The following is a 16,805-nucleotide window of genomic DNA, read 5'->3' on the forward strand; positions in this document are numbered from 1 at the left end:
ATGAAAGAAGTGTGTTTTCTTTTATAGACATTTGGATGATCTTGCAATATCTTCACCTAAGTTGTCTCATAAATATGGAGGGAAGCTGTTAGAAACAGAGGACGCCAGTTAGAAAGGACTGGAATTAAAAAGAGCTGGTTGGACTGAACCTCAAACTGCAGCAGGATTTAGTTCCATTTTCAGGCAGAAAATAATGAAGGTACCAGCTGCTAAGCATTACTGATCAGCCATGGAGATCCATCCTGTGCTAACAAAATTTCCATGTGACCTTCAAATAGCCACACAAGGCTGTTTAGCGTTCTCCAGCTGGGAAGTGGCAGAAAAGACAAGTCCCACATGAAAAAGGAAAACCACATCCTTTGTGCTGTGCAATCAGAAAAGACAGAGGGCTATTTCGCCTTCCTTCAGGCTCTATGGGTTGGTTTTTTTTAAAGCAGCTCAGCCTTTGACAAACCAGAGCCATCTGTGGGCTGTCATCCTGTCCTTCCCAATTGCAATGGCCATACAGATGCTGTCAAACTCCCACTTCCATCTCCTGGTGGGTAACACGGGTCTATGCTCAATGGCACAATATGGTCTTTCACCCACCTGTCTCTACTAAACACAAACTATAGTTCAACATCTTTACGTATTTTTAGGTTTTTTTGCTTATCTGAGGGGAAAGGACACTCACTTTAATCCTCTCACTGCTTAAAATGCCTAAATATTTCTAAATAAGTACTTTGGCCTATCCTTTCTGACCTTGAAGGACTTCTAGGCATGGCCACAGGGGCAGCTAGAATCAAGACTGTCTGCCTTTATGCAAGCCAGATGGTAGTGTTTTTTTCCCATGTACATTTTTGTCATATTCCATATTAAAGACACTGTTAGAGAGCTCTGCATTAGCACTGTGACCTGTCCCTGTGCATGTTTCTGGCAGCTCCTAAGTCCTTATGAGCACCCCATAGGAGACAGGAATGGATTTGCTATGTGAGATTGTCAGAGTCATAACCTAGCCATTCAGAAAGTCACTGGACAGAAGAGATTTTGCCAAAACCAGGTGCATGTAACGATCTCCCACTGGGTTTTGACTGTGCTGAAATACTGAACTAACCCCAGCTGTCGGGCAGTAATTTTGGAGCAAGGCAAGTAGCACAAAGTACTGGAACCAAAATTTCAGCAAAAAGCCTACAGCTTTTAAGAGCATAAAACCTGATATTAACGTGCAGCCAATATCATGCTTATTAATAACAAATACTGCAGAGTTATCCGGGAAGGAACACAGGACTAGTGTGGCAAAAGTTATTTTAGATTTGTTTATTTGGTTACCTGGAACACAGTATGGGTAGAAGCGGTAGGTGCCTCATACAGGCAGAGCAGCACAGGCTGTACTCATCAATATTAAAGCAATTACCTGTACAGATGTAATACCAGTGATTTGTTACAGCACTGAAATATAAAGTGTTACTATATTGCTATTACATGCTCATCTTGTCAAATGAATAGGGAAGGATCCTGGATGGGCAAATGCCAAAACCCTCTGTTCAGTCTTTGTCTTACAAGGTAATAGCTCAATTTACCAATCTGATTTGGTGGATTTCAATTTGGGAAGGAGACAAATAAAAGTGCTTGAGTGAGTGTTTTGTGGGTTGATTTGAGGCTTTGCTGATATTGATCAAACAGTACTGAAAACCCAGGGAAAAACGTGCAGTTGCAAATTTCTTTGTGATTTAGATATTTGGGGTGGTATCCAGGTCCAGCTTAGGTTCCTCCACCTGGGTGTCTATGCTGCCAGCTCCAGCCATGTGCATCTCATCACCTCATGCCCTCTGAGATGCCCTGTGGTCCCATGACACCTTCTCAGAGCTGGCAGATAAGACACTGTGATTACAGTAGGTCCATGCCCTGATACACCAGACAGGAAGGATATCCTGCACCATTTAAATCAACGTCAGGTTGACACCACAAATGGCTCCATGTTTGTAGAGATGTTTGGACAACTGAAACCCAGGTCTGTGTTGGTAAAGCCAGAGGAGCCTAATGGGCCTCTGAGCTGAGCAGTTTTGAGAGGGGAGTCTCTGTTAGCATCTGTCATACCCTGGGATACCCTTGGGTACCCCAAGGCTCATTGTCATGTCTCTTGGCCCTGTGATGATGTTGAAGGATCACTCAGTGGCACTGCATGTGAGTGGCTAAATTGAGCCTTGAATCACCGCTGTTGAAACTTGAGACTTCTCACTGACGCGGAGACTGATCTGCATCCCACCCCAGCTGTGTGTGACAGTAGGAGAGCACTGAGTGTGTGCGAACCTGCTGAGAAAGGGGTTTCCCTGCACCCTGAGATCTGACAGCCCCAAACAACAGCTCCAAGGCCAGAAGGTGAGCACCATCAGGCTTGCTTGGGAATGGACTCATTCCTAAGAGACTTCCCTCCTGCTAGTGAAAAGTCTTTGATAGACCAGATTTGTCTCATGCCTCTCCTAGGTGTGGTAGTTTGGACATGGCTATGCAATAAGAAGTTAAACAAATACTTGTGAGAAAGCTTTTTCCCAACAGCTTTTTCCAGGCTTCTCAGGCTTCCCTTATCTCAGTCCATGTGAATGGTAGGTGTTCAGGGAAATGGCCGTCTACTGCCCCAGCGCTCAACCATGCCCATGGTGTGGTTTGCTGTGTTCTGCTCTTTCCATCTCTTGTGACTGGCAAAGCACTTTCCTGGTGTAAGTAGGTGGTGTGCATTTGTGTGTGGACATTTATAACAGTTTACTCAACATCCAGGAAATTCCAATATAAAAGCAAGGCTTGCAGCAGCTTTTCAATTGTGTTGCCACTTAATCTGTCAGGTGTGGTATGATCTGGAGCTGCAAGTTCCTCAGCATGTAGACATTTTTCAAGTTAATGATAAGTAAATTATCAAGTATCCTGTTCATAATAGGGGGATAACTTAGCTGGGTATATTGATTACTCCCTTTGTTTAGATCACAGACAAATTTTTCTCTTGAGTTCTTGGGTTTTGGTCCTTGGCAGGAGGGCAGGTGTCTGTAAGCTGGCACATGCAGAGGGGTGCTGAATGGGTGAGATATACGGAGATGTGTCTGACTCCAACCAGACACCACAAATGAGAAAAACATTTTGAACTGCCATTCATGATACCTTAGTTCTGTGCATGTGCATGTATGAATGTGTACATGTGTGAGCGAGGGAATGATTTGAGACCTTATTGCACCATCTCTATGGAGAAACCCTTCCAGGCTCCCTCCACCTAACAAATCCAGTGGCATCTCCAAATAAGCAGAAAAACATCCTGATTTTCCACCTATTAGTTCTTCACCAGAAAGTCACTTTTCCTTGTACTGTGGGAAAACAAGATGTTTTATAATAGGAAGAAACACTGAATCTCTGGTTTTTTACCATGGCAGCTACAGATTCCTGTACCCTGCTCCTGTTGCCAGTGCACAAATCCCACACTCTTTTGTATCCCTTACTATAAGAGAATGTCGATGGTGTAGCTGGAAGGACAAGTGATGGCAGCCTTTAACTCTGTAGAGCAGTGAATCTGGGTGTCTCTCATCTCCCCAATGTCATCATAAAACATACGTACCTTTAATATAAAGACCTATTTGTTAAAACCTTCACCCCTCCATTGTCAAATAGGGTCATAACTGGCTTGCACATTCAGAAGTTAGTGCAGGGAAATGACAGGCTGGTGAAATGGTCATTTAACTTTGTTTTTTTAGTGAAGAGAGGTAAAAATACAGATGACAGCAAGGACTTTCTGAGCTGAACTCCTGGAGAGAAGCAGAGGTGATGGTACAGTCAGGGCAGAAAAAACCTATCCCCAAAGGGGCTGCTGGGAAACACCATCAGTTAATCTCCTGGGTCCTCTGCTTTCGGCAGCTCTGGAAGTTTCTGGGATGTAGTTACCAGCTGTAGCAGGTGCTCAGATACCTCCTTCATCCATTTGCATCCTCCATTAGATGGGCTCAGACATGGATCATCTTTTACAAGACATTCCAGCTCAGGAGCACCCATGAGTATCTTCAAAATCTTTAACTGTGAGCAGGTAACAGGAGTGACCTATGATCATTTGAGGATATTTCCTTCAACTCTATTTCCTAACATGCTCCTTCTGCTCCTCCTCCCTCCAGGCTGTAGTCTGTGGGTAATGGGACTTGTCTGTGATAATCAATAGTTCATTGCCTTATACATTTAAGCTGTATATTTTCCTTGCAGAGTTTCTTTGCATACAGCTGAAAGCACCAGAAGAAAATGACCCTAGAAGTGACTGTAACAATGCATTTCTCCTTCCTGATCACTTCATTTTCTAATGAAGAGTCTTTATTCACCTGGGTGCTTTCCCAGCTAATGGGCTATTAAAAAATCCACCACTAATATAGTGAAAAATATGTTTTCTCCCTCCAGAACAATGTCAGCAGCTCTCACATTAGCTGCACCTGGCAATGGCTGATGCAGTGAACCCTAGTTTTTCCCACAGGCAAGGTCACAGGTAATAAAGCCACAACCCTTACAACTGGTTATTATTAATTGCAGCAACCTTCAGAACTGGGTCTGCTGGTCTGTGCAGCTCCTTTTTCTTGTACCTGACCCCCACATTCAGTCCAATTCTGCTGCTGTTGTTTCAGGAGCTTGAGATAAAACTGAATAGCCCCAAAGGAGCAGCTGAGGGAGCTCAGTCATGGACACATCCCAGCTTGTTGGGGATTTCCAAGTAGTCAGTCAGGTTCTTGTTTCTGCTGTCAATGGGGAGCTCTGGAGACTTGTGCTGCTCTTTGTGGACAGAGTCCTGTGGACCATGCCGCTGCTGCAAACTCTGGAAGTCTAGGGACAGGGCACGAAGAATCAATTTCTTTATCTGTGTATGTATGTACACGTATGAAGTAAAAGAAAACCATGTCAGGCTAGGGGGTTGTCATGTAAGTAGGAGGTCACATTGTTTGTGCCTCTGGCAGACACTTCGCTGAAGGACTGATTTTGTTCCATTTCCACGTAAAGCAAGGCTAAGGCCATACACAACTGGACAGAGATCCCCAGAAATGAAGCCGGAACATAAAAATCTCCCATCTCTCAGATAGCGGTTGCTGGGAAGGCTTCTTGCCCAGCAAGGTCTCTGGTCTCACAGTCTTCAAGGAATTAATCTCTTTGGAAATGCAGGCAGGTAACAAGAAAATCTGGGATTTTCGGGATCCCCACAGCACCTTCACCCAGCTATTTTGGGTCCAAAATCCATGACAGCCATGGATTAGACTGCCAAGGTCAGTTCTGAATGTTTTTGCTGGATAATATCGCAGCATCTCACCTTGCTGCTCCTGTGCAGGACCATTTTTACAAGGTATGCTTGGATACAGTCCCTGTTCACTGAGAACATATATGGGATAATTTTATGAAAGAAGGAGCCTATAAATCCAAGCCAAGACATGTTGATTCTCTGTCCCAGGAGAACACAGTGCTCATCCTCAATAGTCATCCTGAAAGATCTATGTTCTCAAAGTGCTGAGCTTTGAGTCTTTGCTGTGAATTTCAGTTTTTTATCTTTCTGGATACATTGACATTTCCAAACTTTGTGCTGCTCAAGGAGTCTGATTGCTGGCAAGCCCCTCTCTTCTTGTCCTTTATCTGGAGTCCTGGTGACTGGAAAAGTAAGAACTCAGCCCTCCACTCATATGTCACTGTGCATCACCATCATCCCATCACTGTGGAACTGCTCTAGCATAGTGGGAGATGGAAAAGCCCAGCAGAACATCTTGACAGGACTGGTGGAGATCTTTAATTGTTTAAGAGCGCCACTTTAACAGCCTTAAATCAGTCAGCGCTGACACAGGACTATATTTGTCCTCAAATCCCAGAGAGCTCCCTCTGCATTTTAATGTGTCGCTTGAGTGTATGCAATTTGCTGGTACAGTGTATTTTTAGCAAGAAAATAGGCTTTTGTATGGCTCAGATAGGTGAAAGTTTATCACTTAAAGAGCTTGGTGGTGTCATCCGTACCTAGGGATTTACTTGTATGAGCTTGCTCTGTCTGTTGCTATGTGATGGCTGCATTTTAAAAACTTGCATTGTTTTATTGAAAAATCATGTTTAGGAACGCCAGGCTGCATGCAGCAATTATTAGCATGAAGTTGATCTAAAAGTCTATGTGTTGGAACAGGATTTGCTTTATTTTTATTCACAGCCCTGCAAGGCTGCTCTCATTTCATAATCAGTTTCACCTGTAGGAATCTGAAGCATCATTGACCTCTGTGGCATTACACAGAGTTTATACATTGGTGCAACAAGGCAAAATTATTCATACTCTCAGGGCTCTACTTCCAGCTGAAATTCTTCAAACACTGAAAAAACCTCCTCACTTGCAGTTTAAGAATGGGGATATTAGAGTTACAGCTGCTGTTTTAAATAATACAGTTTTTTGTGGTAACTTGTTGCATTTTATTAATGGGAGAATTAAAAGGCTACACATTGAAGTGAGTGGCACCAAGTCACATGATCAAAAAGTAACAGAGTTTCCTTGCAGCAGAAGAGCAAAGGGGATAGTGCAAAGCGGGCTAAAGCACCAGGGCAGCTTCATCCTCTCCTTATTTTAGATATCTCCACTGTAATCAGTACCTCAACCCAAACCTTCCCCTGATGTCACTGGCAGAACCAGTAAAGAGAACAGTCCAGGGTCTCTTCTTTCACTCTGAGACTGAGTGGTGCAACATGGATTGTGTCCACAGGCTTAAACTCTCTTCCTCTTTGCTCCCATGTGAATAAACCCTTTTAGACTGGTGTCTCAGGCTGTTTTGCCCTCTCTATCTCTCTAACATGCAGCCTGTAAGTGCTGAGTTGTATTGGGCTTATGTACAGATCATAGTGTGACTGATGTATATTAAGCTTTCCATGCTACTCCAATAGCAGCATGTATCTTCCTCTCTGTCACTGAATGGCTTTCCTTCTTTGGATTTCAGCAATAAGATTTTCTTTCTATCTGCTTTTCCCTCTCTCTTCTATCCCTTTTCTTTTGCTCATACATTTCTGTATCACCCACTGTTTTTCCTTTCTCTCCTAGTCCTCATTTCCACACCAATGTGTGCTTTCCTTCCCTTTGCTTCCCTCTTCCTTTCCTTGGATCTGTGCCCCACTCCAGTTTTCTGTGGCTGTAGAAGTGACATGTTTGAATGATGCCAGAAGTTAGCACCAAAACACAACTATAGCCATACTCCTAGACCAAGGAGCTTCTTTCAGCAACCATTCTGGTACAAAGATCTTATTCCCAAAGGTATTAATTTTATCAGCATCATCTTTACCTGATCCTCCTCATTGAGGCCAGAGCCTGGCCCTCTCCCAGCAGTAGCAGCAAGGAACCCAGGTCTGCCTGGCTGACTCCTCACACTTCCTCTTCTGGGACAAGCCATTCATTCAGACACTGACACCCATTTCTCATCTGACAGAAAAAAGGAAAGCCAAAGAGAATTGTCCTGTGACAAAAGTCCAGGTCTGGCACCTTAAGATGACTCATGCTATGATGAGTTATCCCTCTAACAAGTTTCTATTTCTGTTTTCTTTCCCATTTCCCTTTCTCCTTTCCCTTTCTCCTCACCACTGTTTTTCCTGCCTTCTGTTGTCCTCTGCTTCCTTCTCTTCACATTGCATTTTTTTGTGTGCATCCTGGTACAGCAGATGGGAAAGTCCCCACTTGACCATGTTGATCAATGTGGTCTTCCCAGAAGGCTGTTCCCTGCCAAATATTTTATAAACCTATCCCTTACTGGAACAATTTTGGGCTCCTTAAGTTCGTGTGACCACATTCACATGTTCTGATGTCACCAGCAAGCAAAGCATTTCAGTATCTCTCTCAAGTGGGGGAGCACTTAATGACCAGCAGTTAGTACTGCTACTTAAGAAGGAGCAAAAGACATACAGGTAGATGAGTCCAATAAAAATCTAACAGACATTTATCCTTCTCTAAAGAAAGGTCACTGCAAGTAGTCCTGGGGGAAGGAGATCAAAGCTTGAAGGATCTTTGGACTGCAGACACTCCAGAATCAGACATGAAACTCACCCTTTTTTACCTTATTATTGACAATACTAGCACTGAGTTTTGGTATATGATAGAGAATTTAAAGCAAAGAACTCTTGCATCATCTTAAAAAGCCTGTGGGAAGTGGAAATCAGGAGCAACTTTAGTAGTGCAAAACATGAAACCACATACTCTTTGAGTGTCTCCACATCACTAGATAGAAGAGAACCAGGCCAAGCCCAGAGGCTGATTATCTGCTTCTCTGCACCCTGTTTCACTCCTAACTCCGTTTTGGAGGACTTCAGCTGGTTCTATCCAATGCAATTCTACATGACAGGGTCGGTGTGAGCTGGTCTGGGCTTCTTGGTCTCGCCTTTATCCAGCAGTGTAGGAATTGCCATAAAGACTGATGACAAAAAGCAGAAAAATGACCTTCCTCCAATGGAGAATAAACCTGTGGGGTGTATAGAAGTATGCTAGGTAGCCACAGGGCAAATATGAGCCCCAAGAACATGATGTAACCATGAGAAATCCGTTGTGGTTTGGAGATTTACCAGTCAAGTCATTTATTGACAAGGCAAGAAAATGGGCCATTGCTACTTTTTCTTTCACTTGAGCTGAAACAACGTGTACAGTTCTAAACATTCACATCCAGGAAGATGCACTCAGCCTCAAGTGGAGATGATCAGGATGATCAAGGTGAATGGAAACACTGTCCCAAGAGTACGTGACTTGTTTAAGCTAGCAAAAACTAAACCAAAAATGTATCCCCTCAACACTACCTCTAGATGGAGAAGAACAGCTATGCAAAACACAGGAGAGAGTCAAACAGGAGAGTGGGAACAGGAAAATTATTTCTTGTCATCAAAGCACTGTCACCTGGAAAAGCTGTGTCAAAGAAATATTTTTGGAAGTAGTGTAACTGCTTTTTAGGCAACTCTGATCAGTTTGTGTAGATGGACATATGGTGATGTTGGTGCTAGCAACAGGCACCATTTCCCAGAAGATCTCTTCCAGTGCTGTGTCCCTGCAGTATTCAAGAGTGAGAACTGGAAGATTTAAGATGGGATGTGCCTTGCCCAAGTGTAGTTATTTGTAAGATAGAAAAAAGGATGGAGCTAATCACCCTGAGCTGCCATTAAAGCCAACGGGAGCAACTCCTGTCAGGATGACTCACAGAGCAAGTGGGGACACCTTGGCTGACATTAGCACTGCCCCAGTATCTGTCCACCAGCTGGGGATGCTTGGCTGGTGGAGTGACTGCTGCTGTGCTGCAGGCAGCCAGCCTGGGCAGAGATCAAGGGCAAAGGAGTCAACCTTTGCAAGGACAGAGCAAAATCCACCTGGCATGGGAGAGCTGACCTGAAGCAGTTCTTGCAATGAGGTGCACTGGGGAAATGTCAAGGAACTGGTGCTAGTTTCCTATACCAAGGATCTGGGGGAAATGGTGCCTTATTTTGCACTGAATTCTATGTTAAGAAACAGCACCATGTTTAATGTGCTGGAGTGTTTTCTTAAAACGTACTGGGGCTTCCTTCACAGCCCTCCACCTTGGGTCACACATCTCCAGCCAAGGTTATTCAGGGTGAATCTCCTGCACTGGAGTTTTATAGCTGACCGTGGGCAAAGGTACTTGGGATGCTTTAAGTGCACATCCTCACTATGCACTATTTCTGAACCTTGCACTATTATGATTTCTATCCTAATATGGTTTATGAAATGGAAATCCTTGCTTTTTAGGGCAGTGTCTTGCAGATTTCCACACAGTCATGGTTCAAACTTTGACTTTGTCTTGACACCCATCCTTTATAGGTTTACTGTACACCACAGTGCGATACAGAAATATTGAGGTCTAAATAACCTGGCTAATTTTAATTAATCTTGCTTAATTCAGGTCAGGAAAGCATCTGACCACACCAAGCCACAAATTCATGCACATTAATTAATGTATGAAGAGTTATGCTCTTCATACTCACTTCTCTTCCTACTCAGACTTACTTTTTTACCTGTCTCCTCCCATAGAAATTAAGATAATTATCAACATGCTTTTCTATGTTTCTTGGGTTTGGACACTTACTTTCTAAATATTCTGTTTGGATTTTGAAAATCTAGCATCAGTGCAATTTGTATCTTATTTTATATTTTTCCAGAGTTGTTAGAGGCAGCTGGTCAATTCCACAGTGCATGAACAAAAGTCCCCAGAGCAGCAGAACAATCTGACTGTTCTGTTACCACCTCCACTTATGGCACATCTTTTCTGAAGCAATAAAATTTGATCGCTTCTTATACATTTGTGTATGAGAAGAAGATGTGGTATCGTCTTCTATTTGAAGAAGATTATATTGGCCTTCAAATCAATTTCAATTTCTCGTGAGTCTTCAATTTAATTTTATTTCATCTTTATTTTTGGGTATTACATTTTCATCACTTCATTCTACTTTAAAGATTGGAATTCTCCTGATGCCCTCCATGATGATAAATTAGTTGTAATTGGGAACATTGTCTTTGATGGGAGAGAGTAAGTTTAGTCCTAAACATTTTAATATCTTTCTGCTTTCCTCTGAAGGTGTGAACCCTCCAACAGCACATTTGATCTGGCTAACTACAGATTCGATGTTTTTCTTACATACTGTAGTCTCTTAGAAGAATCTGTGGAGCCCATCAGCCTGCAGACCATAGGGTAAGAAACCTTATTTTATTATACTAGCATAAGACCAAAAACCTGTTCTTAATTTCATAGGTGTCAGTAGAGATTTTTGAAATCTTTTCCACATGGTTTTCCTGTGTGTGAAAAATAGACAGCTTGTCAACTTCTTAAAAAAGACAGCATGTCAAAGGTTTTACCTGTCACCTCAGGCCAAAGGAGGAGTCACAATGAAACTGGAAGTAGAAATTTTCTCATAATAGTAATGTCAAGCAAAATTTAGCAAGATGTAGGACAAGAGGTATTTGGGTTTGGGTTTGAATTTTCCCCTATTGAAGAATGCTCATCAGAGCAGGTAGGAATTTTGATACATCACTTAGGGAACAAGTTTCACTTTCTTATACTTCAGATCTACATTACAATTTCATGATGAAGCAGAGTTAGTCCTGAATATATTCTTTTTTTAAATCCATTACTGAGATATTAATGGAATAGGGTTATACAAGACATTAGTTTTGAGAGGTTTGACACTTATTGCTAAATATATATTCATTGACTTTGCAAATTAAGATCTGTGGTCATGTACATAAATATATAAACACATAAAAATGTAAAAAAAATTAAATAAATATGAGAATGTGTATGTGCCTGCATATGTGTGTATATCTATCTATCTATCTATTTCTCCAAGTTTTTTCATATTGCTATACATTACTGAAAATACTTAACTCACTTATTATGGTTAAAGTATTTTATTTTTCTGCTGCTGTCTTTAATTACTGGATGTGAAGTATAAAATCCAACACTAATAAATCACAGAATCACAGAATAGATGGGGTTGGAAGAGACCTCTGGAGATCATCCCATCCAACCCCCCTGCTAAAGCAGGCTCACCTGAAACATGTTACTCAGGATTGTATCCAGATGACTCTTGAATATCTCCAATGAGGAGACTTCTCCACGCAATGTGTTCCAGTGCATGGTCACTTGCAATGTAAAGAAGTTCTTCCTCATGTTCAGGTGGAGCTTTCTGTGTATCAGTTTCTGCCTGTTGTCTCTTGTCCCATTGCTCGGCACCACTGAGAAGATCCTGCCTCCATCCTCATGGCACTCTCCCTTCAGATACAGGTATACATTGTTGAGGTCCCCTCTCAGTTATCTCTTGTCAAGGCTGAGCAGACCCAACTCTCTTGGTCCATCCTCATAAGAGAGATGCTCCAGCCCCTCAACATCTTCATATCCCTCCACTGGACCTGCTCCAGTATTTCCTTTTCTTTCTTGAACTGGGAAACCCAGAACCGGACACAGTACTCCCAATGCAGTCTGAATAGAAAGGCAGGATTACCTCCCTCAACCTGCTGCAGTGCCCTTCCTAATGCACCCCAGGGTACCAGTGGCCTTCTTGGCCAAAAGGGCACTGCTTGGACAGCTTGTTGTTCACCAGGACCTCCAGGTCCTTCTCTGCAGAGCTGCTTTCCAGCAGGTTGGCCCCCAGCCTGTGCTGCTGTATGAGGTTATTCCTTCCCAGGTGCAGGGCCCTGCATTTGCCCTTGATGAACTTCATGAGGTTCCTCTCTGCCCAGCTGACCAGCTTGTCCAGCCCTCACTGGATGGCAGCACAACCTTCTGGTGTATCGGTCACTCCTGCAGCTTTGTGTCATCAGCAAACTCCCTGAGGGCACAGGCTGTCCCTTCCGGCCATTGATGAATAAGCTGAACTAGACTGGACCCAGTATTGGCCCCTGGGGAACATCATTAGCTACAGGCCTCCAAGCCATTCAGGCAGTTCTCAATCCACCCCACTGTCCACTCATTTAACCTATACTTCCTGAGTTTCCCTATGAGGACATTATGGGACACAGTGACAAAAGCCTTGCTGAAGTGATGGTAGACAATGTGCACTGCTCTCTCCTCATCTATTTATTCAGTCATTCCATCCTAGAAGGCTATCAGATTGGTCAAGTGTGATTTTCCCTTGGTGTATCCATACTGACTACTCCTAAAAACCTTTTCGTTCCTCCACATGCTTAGAGGTGACATCCAGGATGAGCTCTTCCATCACCTTTCTGGAGATGAAGATGAGGCTGACTGGCCTGTAGTTCCCTGGGTCCGCATTCTTGCCCTTTTTGAAGACTGGAGTGACATTGTCTTTCCTCCATTACCCAGGAATCTCCCCTCTTCTCCATGATCCTTTACAGATGATAGAGAGTAGCTTAGCAGTATCTGCCAGCTCCCTCAGCACTTGCTGGGGTGCATCCTGTCGGGACTCATGGATTTGTGGGTGTCAAGTTTGCCTAACTGATCTCTAACCTGATCCTCTCTCATGAAGGGGAAGTCTTTCCTTCTCCCTTGTTTCCAGGGTATGGGATTCCTGAGGGCTGGCCTCAGCAGTATTCATTAAGTGGTATTCTCAGGTGGTATTCATTGAGTCAACCTTCTCTGTTTCTTCGTCTCTAGGGCACTAACCTCATTCAGCAGCAATCTCAAATTCTCCCTATTCTTCCTTTTGTTACTCAAGTACTTGAAGAAAAAAGGAATCAGGATGGCACTCTGAAGGCAAGTATATTATAGTACCACGCAATGGCAATGATAATGCCCACTGCAAGCCAGAAATCAAACATCTTGAAATGTACTGTATGTGAAACACAAAGAAAGTTCTTGCCTGTGAGGCACAGTCTGAGCAACAGAGGCATAGTTCTTTGTGGCTTTTGAGGCTCCTTTCTGGTACAGGAGTTCAAAGTAGATGAATTTCTAAAATGGAGATTTTGCCATGATTTTCTGTTCATGGAATCATAGAATCACAGAATACCTTTAATTGGAAGGGACCCATAAGGATCATTGAGTCCAACTCCTGGCCTTGCACCCCAAGAGTCACATCCTGTGCCTGAGAGCATTGTCCAAATGTTTCTTGGATGCTGTCAGGCTTAGTGCTGTGACCACTTCCCTGGGGAGCCTGTTCCAGTGCCCAACCACCCTCTGGTTGAAGAACCTTCTCCTAATATCCAAACTAAACCTCTCCTGACTCAGCTACTTGCCATCCCCTTAGTTCCTTTCACTGGTCACAGAAGTGAAGAGATCAGTGCCTGCCCCTCCTCTTCCCCTCACAAGGAAGTTGTAACTGCAAAGTCTCCTTCAGGCTGAACAGACTCAGTGACCTCAGGCACTCCTCATATGGCTTCCTCTCAAGGCCCTTCACCACATTTGTAGCCCTTGTTTGAACCCTCTCTAAGAGCTTAATGTCTTTCTTACATTGTGGCCCCCAAAACTGCACATGGGACTTGAGGTGAGGCTGCCCAAGTGCAGAGCAGAGCGGGACAATCCCCTCCCTTGCCCGGCTGGCGATGCTGTGCCTGATGCCTCCCAGGACAGGGAGGCTGCCGGGGCACTGCTGACTCAGATTCAACTTGCCACTGATCAGAACCCCCAGGTGCTTTTCCAAGGTGCTGCTCTCCAGCCTCTCATTCCCCAGTCTGTCCATACATCCAGGCTTGCCCTGTCCTAGGTGCAGAATCTGGCACTTGTCTTTGTTAAACTTCATATGGTTGGTGATTGACCAGCTCTCTAATTTGTCAAGGTATCCCTGCAGGGCTTCTTTGCCTTCAAGGGAGTCAACAGCTCCTCCCAATTCCTGGAAGTATATATAGTATAGATATACTATAAAGAGTATTCCTCATAGAGGTTCCTAAGTTCCTTGATTTTTGGAGTTTTCTGAGAAAGTCTCTGGTATTCATGCCCTGACTGTTGATTTCTCTTTGCTAGGTGACCCTGGTTCCCTATGAAAAATGCAGCTGAGTCAGCCGTAGTCATGCTTAGTTCAATATTTTCCATCAGATTCTCTGCTCATTGGACTTTCAAGGCAAAAAAGTTGTCATTTGTCTGTGTGGAGAGGGGGATAAGGAAGATGGGCAGATGCCAGGGCATTGTTGGTGCCCAAGTAGCTCAGGGAGTGTTGGAATGATTGCCATCATTGTCCTTTCTCTTCTGATCAGGCACAAATCTTCTGTCAACATGTCAAATTGTCTCCAAAACCATCTTACCCACATGGCCCCTGTCCTGAGATGAGGTACAGACTGTAGGGGTAGAAACAGCAAGGTGCACTAGACCAGGAGAGGTGTCCAAAGGGGGTATTTTGGCTTGGGAGCTTCCTTTTCTCAGTGGGTTTCTCTGAATAGATCTTACTGGCTTGGTTGAGTGGGTAGCTCTGTGTGCAGTCTTGCTTTAGAAGATGTCTTAAAAGAACACAGTTGCCTGAGGACTTTCAGCAGGAGATCCAGTGGCTTTTAAAGGGTCTTACTGATGGTTTATTCAGGGAAAGAGGCCTTACTTGGGGAGTGGTGTTGGGAAAGGCTTGTTTAGATGCTCTCTGTCTTTGCCTCAGCATGCTGGTGACCATGGTGTCAGCTCCACTGATGATGGGTTAGGAATAGCTCCACCTCCACAGCATTTGCAGCGCCTTGGATTAAAGCCAAGGGATGTCTTTGTGGTGGATGGTGGCTTTTAGGGCCTGATTTTTTTCATGGTCTTGGATAATTCCAAGACAATATGTGGGGAGACAGCAATAACACTTTTCACTAATAAGAATGTTTTGACTCTTGCAAGTGTAAATTGCATCACTGGAATTGGTGTCTGAGGCACGTCCAGCATTTTCACAATTTTTCCCTCCCATAGCACAGCCCAAAGAACATGTTCTCCTCCCCATTGCCAGGCTGCCTGTATCATGTCCTCCTGTGCTGCTGAGCTTTGCTTCTTTTGAGTCGGGTCTGCAGGATCCCTCCAGAAAGACAGACCATGCAAACTCTAGAACAGCTGGTCAGAAAATAGGAAGAGACACCACAAACCATGCCAGTAGTCATTGAGCTCATCTTTCTCCTTGCAAGCATGAAGAAAGATCCTCCCTGAGAGAGCATGGGCTGCTACTTGCTTTGTGATGGCCCTGACAGTAAATGCCACAATGAGAGATGGTTCTGCAGGTGGGCAGCAGCTCCTTTGTCTTTGGGCATTGGCTTGAATGTCCCATTCCTCTGAGAATGGGACAACAGGTTCTCCTATGCCATTCCCAGCTGGGCCATGTGCCCATCTACTCTTATGTTTCCCAGGGCAACCTTCACTTACGTAGCCCAGCTAGCTCAGGTGTAACTAAATGCCATTAGGAATTTGAAGGGAAAGGAACTGGGAAATGGCCAATCTTGAATTGTACCTGGCACTAACAAGTTGGTGGAGGTGGCATGGCCAGACACAACACTCGGGTGTGTCATGCATGCTGGTGACCTGCTGGAGCATGTCCTTCCCATCTAGTCTCTGCACCTGGTTTTCCTTTCCATGGCAACCAGGACACACAGGTGTGGGAAGGGCTGGGTTGGTGCTGGTGTGGAGTCAGGTGTATCTGGACTGCTGCAAAGCAATAGTAAGGTTCACAACCCTGGCTGGCCACAGGGCATCCTTCTGCCCAGCTCCACAGACTGCCCCCGTGACCGTGTGTCTGTGAAAGGCTGGGGTAGCAGCACTGAGCCAGGTACACACCTCTGCTTCTGGAGGATCCAGGTGTGCCTGTGCTGCTGCTAGCTGCTTTACCAAGTGAATTCCACAAGCTTCAATGTCTTCAGTGGTTAGGTGAGACTCAAAGTTAAGAAAAGAAAAAAAAAAAAGAAGCCTATCTGAGAGCACTGGTTTTTAGAGCATATTCTCATTCATTATCTGTGTTTATATTTTCGTTTTTAATGGTGAGGGACCACCAAAAGAGATTGCTCCAGCTGCAGTAATAAAGATCAGAAGATGTAGTATGATGTCTGGTTCTTGAACTGTATTATTTTTCTCATTCCTTCTGGATTGTTTGTCCTGGTTGCCAAAAAGAAGCTTATTTACAGCATGTAAGGAGTATCTTACCAATGAGCAAAGCATCCTTAAACATCCTGAAACTCTTTTGAGACACTACTTGCAAGGAGAAACTAAACGCAAGAAGGGATTTATCTGTTATGGAGGGCTTTTTGGGCTGGACATCAGAGGGGTCCTGGAGCTGGCCTGCCAGAGACACTCAGGCTCCTTGCCTCCAGAACTGAAAACTGGTGATGATGTAAGAAAAATCTGCAGAGAACAAAGATCCCCTCTTCGGTGGTTCCTTTGCCAAAATTTTCATGTTACAAAACACAGCTCCGTGCTGAGTGAATCATCCCC

Source organism: Corvus moneduloides, chromosome 2, assembly GCF_009650955.1.
Source record: "Corvus moneduloides isolate bCorMon1 chromosome 2, bCorMon1.pri, whole genome shotgun sequence".
NCBI lineage: Eukaryota > Metazoa > Chordata > Aves > Passeriformes > Corvidae > Corvus > Corvus moneduloides.